The sequence below is a fragment of the Oncorhynchus mykiss genome, chromosome 20 (assembly GCF_013265735.2).
Source record: "Oncorhynchus mykiss isolate Arlee chromosome 20, USDA_OmykA_1.1, whole genome shotgun sequence".
NCBI classification, from domain to species: Eukaryota; Metazoa; Chordata; class Actinopteri; order Salmoniformes; family Salmonidae; genus Oncorhynchus; species Oncorhynchus mykiss.
In genome coordinates, this window is record NC_048584.1 from 21,615,016 (window position 1) to 21,623,337 (window position 8,322).

Genomic DNA, 8,322 nt, shown 5'->3' on the forward strand with positions numbered 1-8,322 from the left:
GGGGCAAAAAAGTATTTAGTCAGCCACCAATTGTGCAAGTTCTCCCACTTAAAAAGATGAGAGGCCTGTAATTTTCATCATAGGTACACTTCAACTATGACAGACAAAATGAGAAAAAGAAATCCAGAAAATCACAGTAGGATTTTTTATGAATTTATTTGCAAATTATGGTGGAAAACCAGACCTGTAACTTCTTCTTTAAGAGGCTCCTCTGTCCTCCACTCGTTACCTGTATTAATGGCACCTGTTTGAACTTGTTATCAGTATAAAAGACAACCTCCACAACCTCAAACAGTCACACTCCAAACTCCACTATGGCCAAGACCAAAGAGCTGTCAAAAGACACCAGAAACAAAATTGTAGACCTGCACCAGGCTGGGAAGACTGAATCTGCAATAGGTAAGCAGCTTGGTTTGAAGAAATCAACTGTGGGAGCAATTATTAGGAAATGGAAGACATACAAGACCACTGATAATCTCCCTCGATCTGGGGCGCCACGCTAGATCTCACCCCGTAGGGTCAAAATTATCACAAGAGCAAAAATCCCAGAACCACACAGGGGACCTAGTGAATGACCTGCAGAGAGCTGGGACCAAAGTAACAAAGCCTACCATCAGTAACACACTACGCTGCCAGGGACTCAAATCCTGCAGTGCCAGACGTGTCCCCCTACTTAAGCCAGTACATGTCCAGGCCCGTCTGAAGTTTGCTAGAGAGCATTTGGATGATCCAGAAGAAGATTGGGAGAATGCCATATGGTCAGATGAAACCAACTTTTTGGTAAAAACTCAACTCGTCGTGTTTGGAGGACAAAGAATGCTGAGTTGCATCCAAAGAACACCATACCTATTGTGAAGCATGGGGGTGGAAACATCATGCTTTTGGGCTGTTTTTCTGCAAAGGGACCAGGACGACTGATCCGTGTAAAGGAAAGAATGAATGGGGCCATGTATCGTGAGATTTTGAGTGAAAACCTCCATCAGCAAGGGCATTGAAGATGAAACGTGGCTGGGTCTTTCAGCATGACAATGATCCCAAACACACCGCCCTGGCAACGAAGGAGTGGCTTCGTAAGAAGCATTTCAAGGTCCTGGAGTGGCCTAGCCAGTCTCCAGATCTCAACCCCATAGAAAATCTTTGGGGGGAGTTGAAAGTCCGCGTTGCCCAGCAACAGCCCCAAAACATCACTGCTCTAGAGGAGATCTGCATGGAGGAATGGGCCAAAATACCAGCAACAGTGTGTGAAAACTTTGTGAAGACTTACAGAAAACGTTTGACTTTGGCATTGCCAACAAAGGGTATATAACAAAGTGTTGAGATAAACGTTTGTTATTGACCAAATACTTATTTTCCACCATAATTTGCTAATAAATTCATTAAAAATCCTACAATGTGATTTTCTGAATTTTTTTTCCTCATTTTGTCTGTCATAGTTGAAGTGTACCTACGATGAAAATAACAGGCCTCTCTCATCTTTTTAAGTGGGAGAACTTGCACAATTGGTGGCTGACTAAATACTTTTTTGCCCCAATGTACACATGAGGAGTAATTGTAGATTATGTAAACATTATTAAAGTGGCGTTATTTAAAGTGACTGGTGATACCTTTATTAAGTGAATTTATTTAAATGGCCAAAGATTTTATTCTTTATGTTGGCAGCAGCCTCTCTGTTAGTGATGGCTGTTTAACAGTCTGATGTCCTTGAGATAGAAGCTGTTTTTCAGTCTCTCAGTTCCAGCTTTGATGCACCTGTACTGGCCTCACCTTCTAGATGATAGCGGGGTGAACAAGCAGTGGCTCGGGTGGTTGTTGTCCTTGATCTTTTTGGCCTTCCTGTGACATCGGGTGCTGTAGGTGTCCTGGAGGGCAGGTAGTTTCAGACCGCACTACCCTCTGGAGAGCGATGCGGTTGAGGGCGGTGCAATTGTCGTACCAGGCGGCGATACAGCCCAACAGGATGCTCTCGAGTGTTTTAGATGACCAGCCAAATTTCTTCAGCCTCCTGAGTTTGAAGAGGCGCTGTTGCGCCTTCTTCACCACGCTGTCTGTGGGTGGACCATTTCAGTGTTTCCGTGATGTGTACGGCGAGGAACTTAAAACTTTCCACCTTCTCCACTACTGTCCCATGGATGGGGTGGTGCTCCCTCTGCTGTTTCCTGTAGTCCACGATCATCTGTTTTGTGGAGGTTATTTTCATGACACCACACTCCGAGGGCCCTCACCTCCTCCCTGTAGGCCGTCTCGTCGTCTTTGTTGGTAATCAGGCCTACCACTGTAGTGTCGTCTGCAAATTTGATGATTGAGTTGGAAGCGTGCATGGCCACGCAGTCATGCGTGAACAGGGAGTACAGGAGAGGGCTGAGTGGGGAGTGGGGCCCCAGTGTTGAGGATCAGCGGGGTGGAGATGCTGTTTCCTACCTTCACCACCTGGGGGCGGCCTATCAAAGTCCAATTTCTCTACCATAGGCCGTCTCCAACGGTGTTTTAGAGAATTTGGCAGTACGTCCAACTGGCCTCACAACTGCAGACCATGTGTAACCACGCCAGTCCATCTGACTTCTTCACCTGCGGGATCGTCCGAGACCAGCTACTAGTACAGCTGATGAAACTGAGGAGGATTTCTGTCTGTAATCATGGCCTATGCCCAGTCATGTGAAATCCATAGATTAGTGCCTAATGAATTTATTTAAATCAACTGATTTCCTTATATGAACTGTAACTCAGTAAAATCTTTGAAATTGTTGCATGTTGTGCAGTGTAAAGTACTTAAGTAAAAATACTTTAAAGTACTACTTAAGTAGTTTTGGGGGGATCTGTACATTACGTTACTATTTATATTTTTGCTAACTTTTACTTTTACTTCACTAAATTCCTAAAGAAAATCATGTACTTTTTACTCCATACATTTTCCCTGACACCCAAAAGTACTTATTACATTTTGACAGGAAAATGGTCCAATTCACACACAAGTGCTTCATTTGTAAATTATTTTTTAGTGTTGGAGTGTGCCCCTGCAATTTGTCCATAAAAAAATGAGTAAATTGTGCCGTCTGGTTTGCTTAATATAATGAATTTGAAATTATTTACACTTTTCATACTTAAGCACGTTGTAGCAATTCTATTTACTTTTGATACTTAAGTATATTTAAAACCAAGTACTTTTAGACTTTTACTGGGTGACTTTCAGTTTTTCTTGAGTCATTTTCTATTAAGTTATCTTTACTTTTACTGAAGTATGACAATTGAGTACTTTTTCCACCACTGATGTTGCATTTATATTTTTGTTCAGTATATCTATCAGATAATAATCATCATCAGCATCGACTTTTTTGCACTTATCCAATTTTGGCCAGATCTTTGAGTCTTTCAACATGACCGCTCTGTGGAAGCTGCCATGTATCTTCATCTGTGATAACAAGTTGGGTATGGAGATGTCTGTAGAGAGGACTTCTCCTAGCACTGAGTACTTCAAAAGAGGGAGACTATTCCTGGCCTCAAGGTAGGACACACACGGTCAGTGGATGTACAGTATCTCTGCTATATTGACCTTCCTGCCTCTGGGTGTAGGTGGAAGGCATGGGTGCTCTGTTCTGTGTGTTAGGGAGGCCATCAAGCTCGCAGCAGACCACTGCAGAGCCTGGAAGGTGCATAGATGAGAAAGTTATAACACTCTTCAAGCTCTTAAACCAGTTAAGTATAACTTTGTCTCAGACAATCTAATCTCAGAGGGATGATCAGCTTCTAGTATCACACCAGTCTCTTCCCGGACAACGGGAGGATACAGTGCCTTGCGAAAGTATTCGGCCCCCTTGAACTTTGCGACCTTTTGCCACATTTCAGGCTTCAAACATAAAGATATAAAACTGTATTTTTTTGTGAAGAATCAACAACAAGTGGGAGACAATCATGAAGTGGAACGACATTTATTGGATATTTCAAACTTTTTTAACAAATCAAAAACTAAAAAATTGGGCGTGCAAAATTATTCAGCCCCTTTACTTTCAGTGCAGCAAACTCTCTCCAGAAGTTCAGTGAGGATCTCTGAATGATCCAATGTTGACCTAAATGACTAATGATGATAAATACAATCCACCTGTGTGCAATCAAGTCTCCGTATAAATGCACCTGCACTGTGATAGTCTCAGAGGTCCGTTAAAAGCACAGAGAGCATCATGAAGAACAAGGAATACACCAGGCAGGTCCGAGATACTGTTGTGAAGAAGTTTAAAGCCGGATTTGGATACAAAAAGATTTCCCAAGCTTTAAACATCCCAAGAAGCACTGTGCAAGCGATAATATTGAAATGGAAGGAGTATCAGACCACTGCAAATCTACCAAGACCTGGCCGTCCCTCTAAATGTTCAGCTCATACAAGGAGAAGACTGATCAGAGATGCAGCCAAGAGGCCCATGATCACTCTGGATGAACTGCAAAGATCTACAGCTGAGGTGGGAGACTCTGTCCATAGGACAACAATGAGTCGTATATTGCACTAATCTGGCCTTTATGGAAGAGTGGCAAGAAGAAAGCCATTTCTTAAAGATATCCATAAAAAGTGTTGTTTAAAGTTTGCCACAAGCCACCTGGGAGACACACCAAACATGTGGAAGAAGGTGCTCTGGTCAGATGAAACCAAAATTGAACTTTTTGGCAACAATGCAAAATGTTATGTTTGGCGTAAAAGCAACACAGCTGAACACACCATCCCCACTGTCAAACATGGTGGTGGCAGCATCATGGTTTGGGCCTGCTTTTCTTCAGCAGGGACAGGGAAGATGGTTAAAATTGATGGGAAGATGGATGGAGCCAAATACAGGACCATTCTGGAAGAAAACCTGATGGAGTCTGCAAAAGACCTGAGACTGGGACGAAGATTTGTCTTCCAACAAGACAATGATCCAAAACATAAAGCAAAATCTACAATGGAATGGTTAAAAAATAAACATATCCAGGTGTTAGAATGGCCAAGTCAAAGTCCAGACCTGAATCCAATCGAGAATCTGTGGAAAGAAATTAAAACTGCTGTTCACAAATGCTCTCCATCCAACCTCACTGAGCTCGAGCTGTTTTGCAAGGAGGAATGGGAAAAAATTTCAGTCTCTCGATGTGCAAAACTGATAGAGACATACCCCAAGCGACTTACAGCTGTAATCGCAGCAAAAGGTGGCGCTACAAAGTATTAACTTAAGAGGGCTGAATAATTTTGCACGCCCAATTTTTCCGTTTTTGATTTGTTAAAAAAGTTTGAAATATCCAATAAATGTCGTTCCACTTCATGATTGTGTCCCACTTGTTGTTGATTCTTCACAAAAAAATACAGTTTTATATCTTTATGTTTGAAGCCTGAAATGTGGCAAAAGGTTGCAAAGTTCAAGGGGGCCAAATACTTTCGCAAGGCACTGTATGTGACCAGCATAGAGACACTCTGTGGAAGAGACTCCAGTACAGAGCTGCATCTCGCCCCAGTTTAATCACTCCTGGTGTGGTGCAGAGCTAGAGAGCATAAATTGTGAGAAACTGCCGCTCCAATAGAAATCCCTGATCAGGCTATTCAGCAGTGTCATGGAGGCGTTGGCTTCCTTGTTTGATTATTTTTGTTTAGAAATCTCTCTGGCAGAGTCTTATTGTCACGTGGAGCTGGAGACCTAATGTTACCATGGACACAGCATGAGCGACCCTGGGGATAGGTGAGACGATATTTCTGACCCTGTGACTGTTACTTGACCTCCGGTCCCTCTGCGCCCCTTAACTCCCCACCCACACCACCTCTCTCTCGCTCTCTCCTCAGTCTGTTTTGTTTTAACCTTACCCACCTCTTTGTGTTGCCACTCTTCCTCACTCCCTATTTTAGCCTGTCTAGACACCCTTCAGTGTAGTGCAGTGTTGGTTTGGGATGCACAGGGCTCTGTGTCTTTCTCTCATCGACCAAGGGCTAGAGCTGAACCCTGCTATTCAGGTCTAAACCCTCTTAGGCTTGTGTGCGGCTGCTCGACCATGGAAACCCATTTCGTGAAGCTTTGGACAAACAGTTCTTGTGCTGATGTTGCTTCCAGAGGCAGTTTGGAACTCGGTAGTGAATGTTGCAACCGAAGACAGTTTTTTTTTTACATGCTTCAGCACTCGGCAGTCACTTTCTGTGAGCTTGTGTGGCTTACCACTTCGTGGCTGAGCCGTTTCTCCTAGATGTTTCCACTTCACAATAACAACAATTACAGTTGACCAGGGCAGCTCTAGCAGGGCAGAAATTTGATGAACTGACCATCCTATGATGGTGCCACTTTGAAATTCACCTAGCTCTTCAGTAAGGCCATTCTACTGTCAATGTTTGTCTATGGAGATTGCATGGCGTGTGCTCGACTTTATAAACCTGTCAGCAACAGGTGTGGCTGAATAATCTACACATTTTATGGGGTGTCTACATACTTTTGTGTATATATAGTGTAGCTGTTGAGATCAGGAAGGTGATCGAGGATGTGGTCCAGTTTGCGATCTCTAACCCTGAGCCGCCATTGGACGAGCTCTGCAACCACAATTTCGCCAATGAACTACCCCTGGGTCAAACTAAAGTCTGTCAGCTAGACACACATCTGAACCAAACTGCAGGCCATCAGCTACACATCCTCTCCGACCCTTTGAGACACCAACCCCTACGTTAAAGTCTACTCCCCATCTCCTCATCCTCCTTCTCTCATTAGTACTCTAAACACACAAATGAGTTCAACTCTGACCCTGTGATGTCACTGGTATTTATTCACAATATGTACCGTATAGTGTATAATATGTCGTTTTAGGTTAGAGTTGGTATGTATTCTCCTGATACTGAGGGATCTGTCTGAATGGGAGGTGAATTGCATTGGGAAGGCTTTTGTTCCAGCCCAGCACTAACACACCTGATTCAACATATCAACCTCTCATCAAGCTGTATCAGGTGTATTAATGCTGATATGTAACTTACAAAGCTTGTACACCCTATAGCTCTCCATGACCAGGGTTGGGGAGTGTGTGGGGGGTCTGGGTATGTCACTCTGTTTTTAAGGTTTATTACTGTTTGACGGTATTACGTTCCTAGACTAGATAAACTTAAGAGACACCGCCAGACTGCAAGTAATAACGTCATCATAGGAAAAGGGAATGGAAATGGTAGTCCATTTGTCTCCTCCTGCTCTCTTCCTCTCCTTCTCTTTCTCTGACTCCCTAACCCCTCTCCATGAGGAGAGGATACTGATCCAAGCACTATGGAACTGAAGCATCTGTGTGAATTGAAAGATTGTAATACAGTTTGACGTGATTTGACTTGATCATTAAAGTTGGCTGAGACTTGGGGTGTTTTGAAAAGCTCTTAAAATAAAATGTATTATTTATTATAATAACAACAATAATAGTGCTTGTTTCTGATGACTCTGTAGAGGCCCGTATGCATGAGAGCTAATAATGTACCATGCCAGGTAGGTGAGTGCATTTTCCTGCTCCTGCAACACCACGAATCTTAGTATTAGTCAGAAGTAGTGCTTATAATTAGTGTTTATATACAGTGCCTTCGGAAAGTATTCAGACCCCTTGACTGTTTCCACATTTTGTTACGTTACAGCCTTTATTATGAAATTATGAAAAAAAGTCCTCAGCAATCTACACAGGAGCATCCTGTTTCCATTGATCATCCTTGAGACGCTTCTACAACTTGATTGGAGTACACCTGTTGATTGGACATGATTTGGAAAGGCACACACCTGTCTATATAAGGTCCCACAGTTGACAGTGCATGTCAGAGCAAAAACAAGGTTGAAGGAATTGTCCGTAGAGTTCCGAGACAGGATTGTGTCGAGGTATAGATCTGGGGAAGTGTACCAAAAAATTGAAGGTCCCCAAGAACCACTAAGACTCTTCTTAGAGCTGGCCATCCAGCCCTGAGCAATTTTGGGACAAGGACCTTGGTCAGGTAGGTGAAAGAGCTCCAGAGTTCCTCTGCGGAGATGGGAGAACATTCCAGAAGGATAACCATCTCTGCAGCACTCCAATCAGACCTTTATTGTAGAGTGGCGAGACGGAAGCCACTCCTCAGTAAAAAACACATGACAGCCCGCTTGGAGTTTTCCAAATGGCACCTAAAGGACTCTCAAACCATGAGAAACAAGTTCTCTGGTCTGATGAAACCAAGATTGAACTCTTCGGCCTAAATGTCAAGCGTCACGTCTGGAACAAACCTGGCTCCATCCCTACGGTGAAGCATGGCGGTGGCAGCATCATGCCTTTGGGATGTTTTTCAATGGCAGGGACTGGGAGACTAGTCAGGATCGAGGGAAAGCTGAACAGAGTAAAGTACAG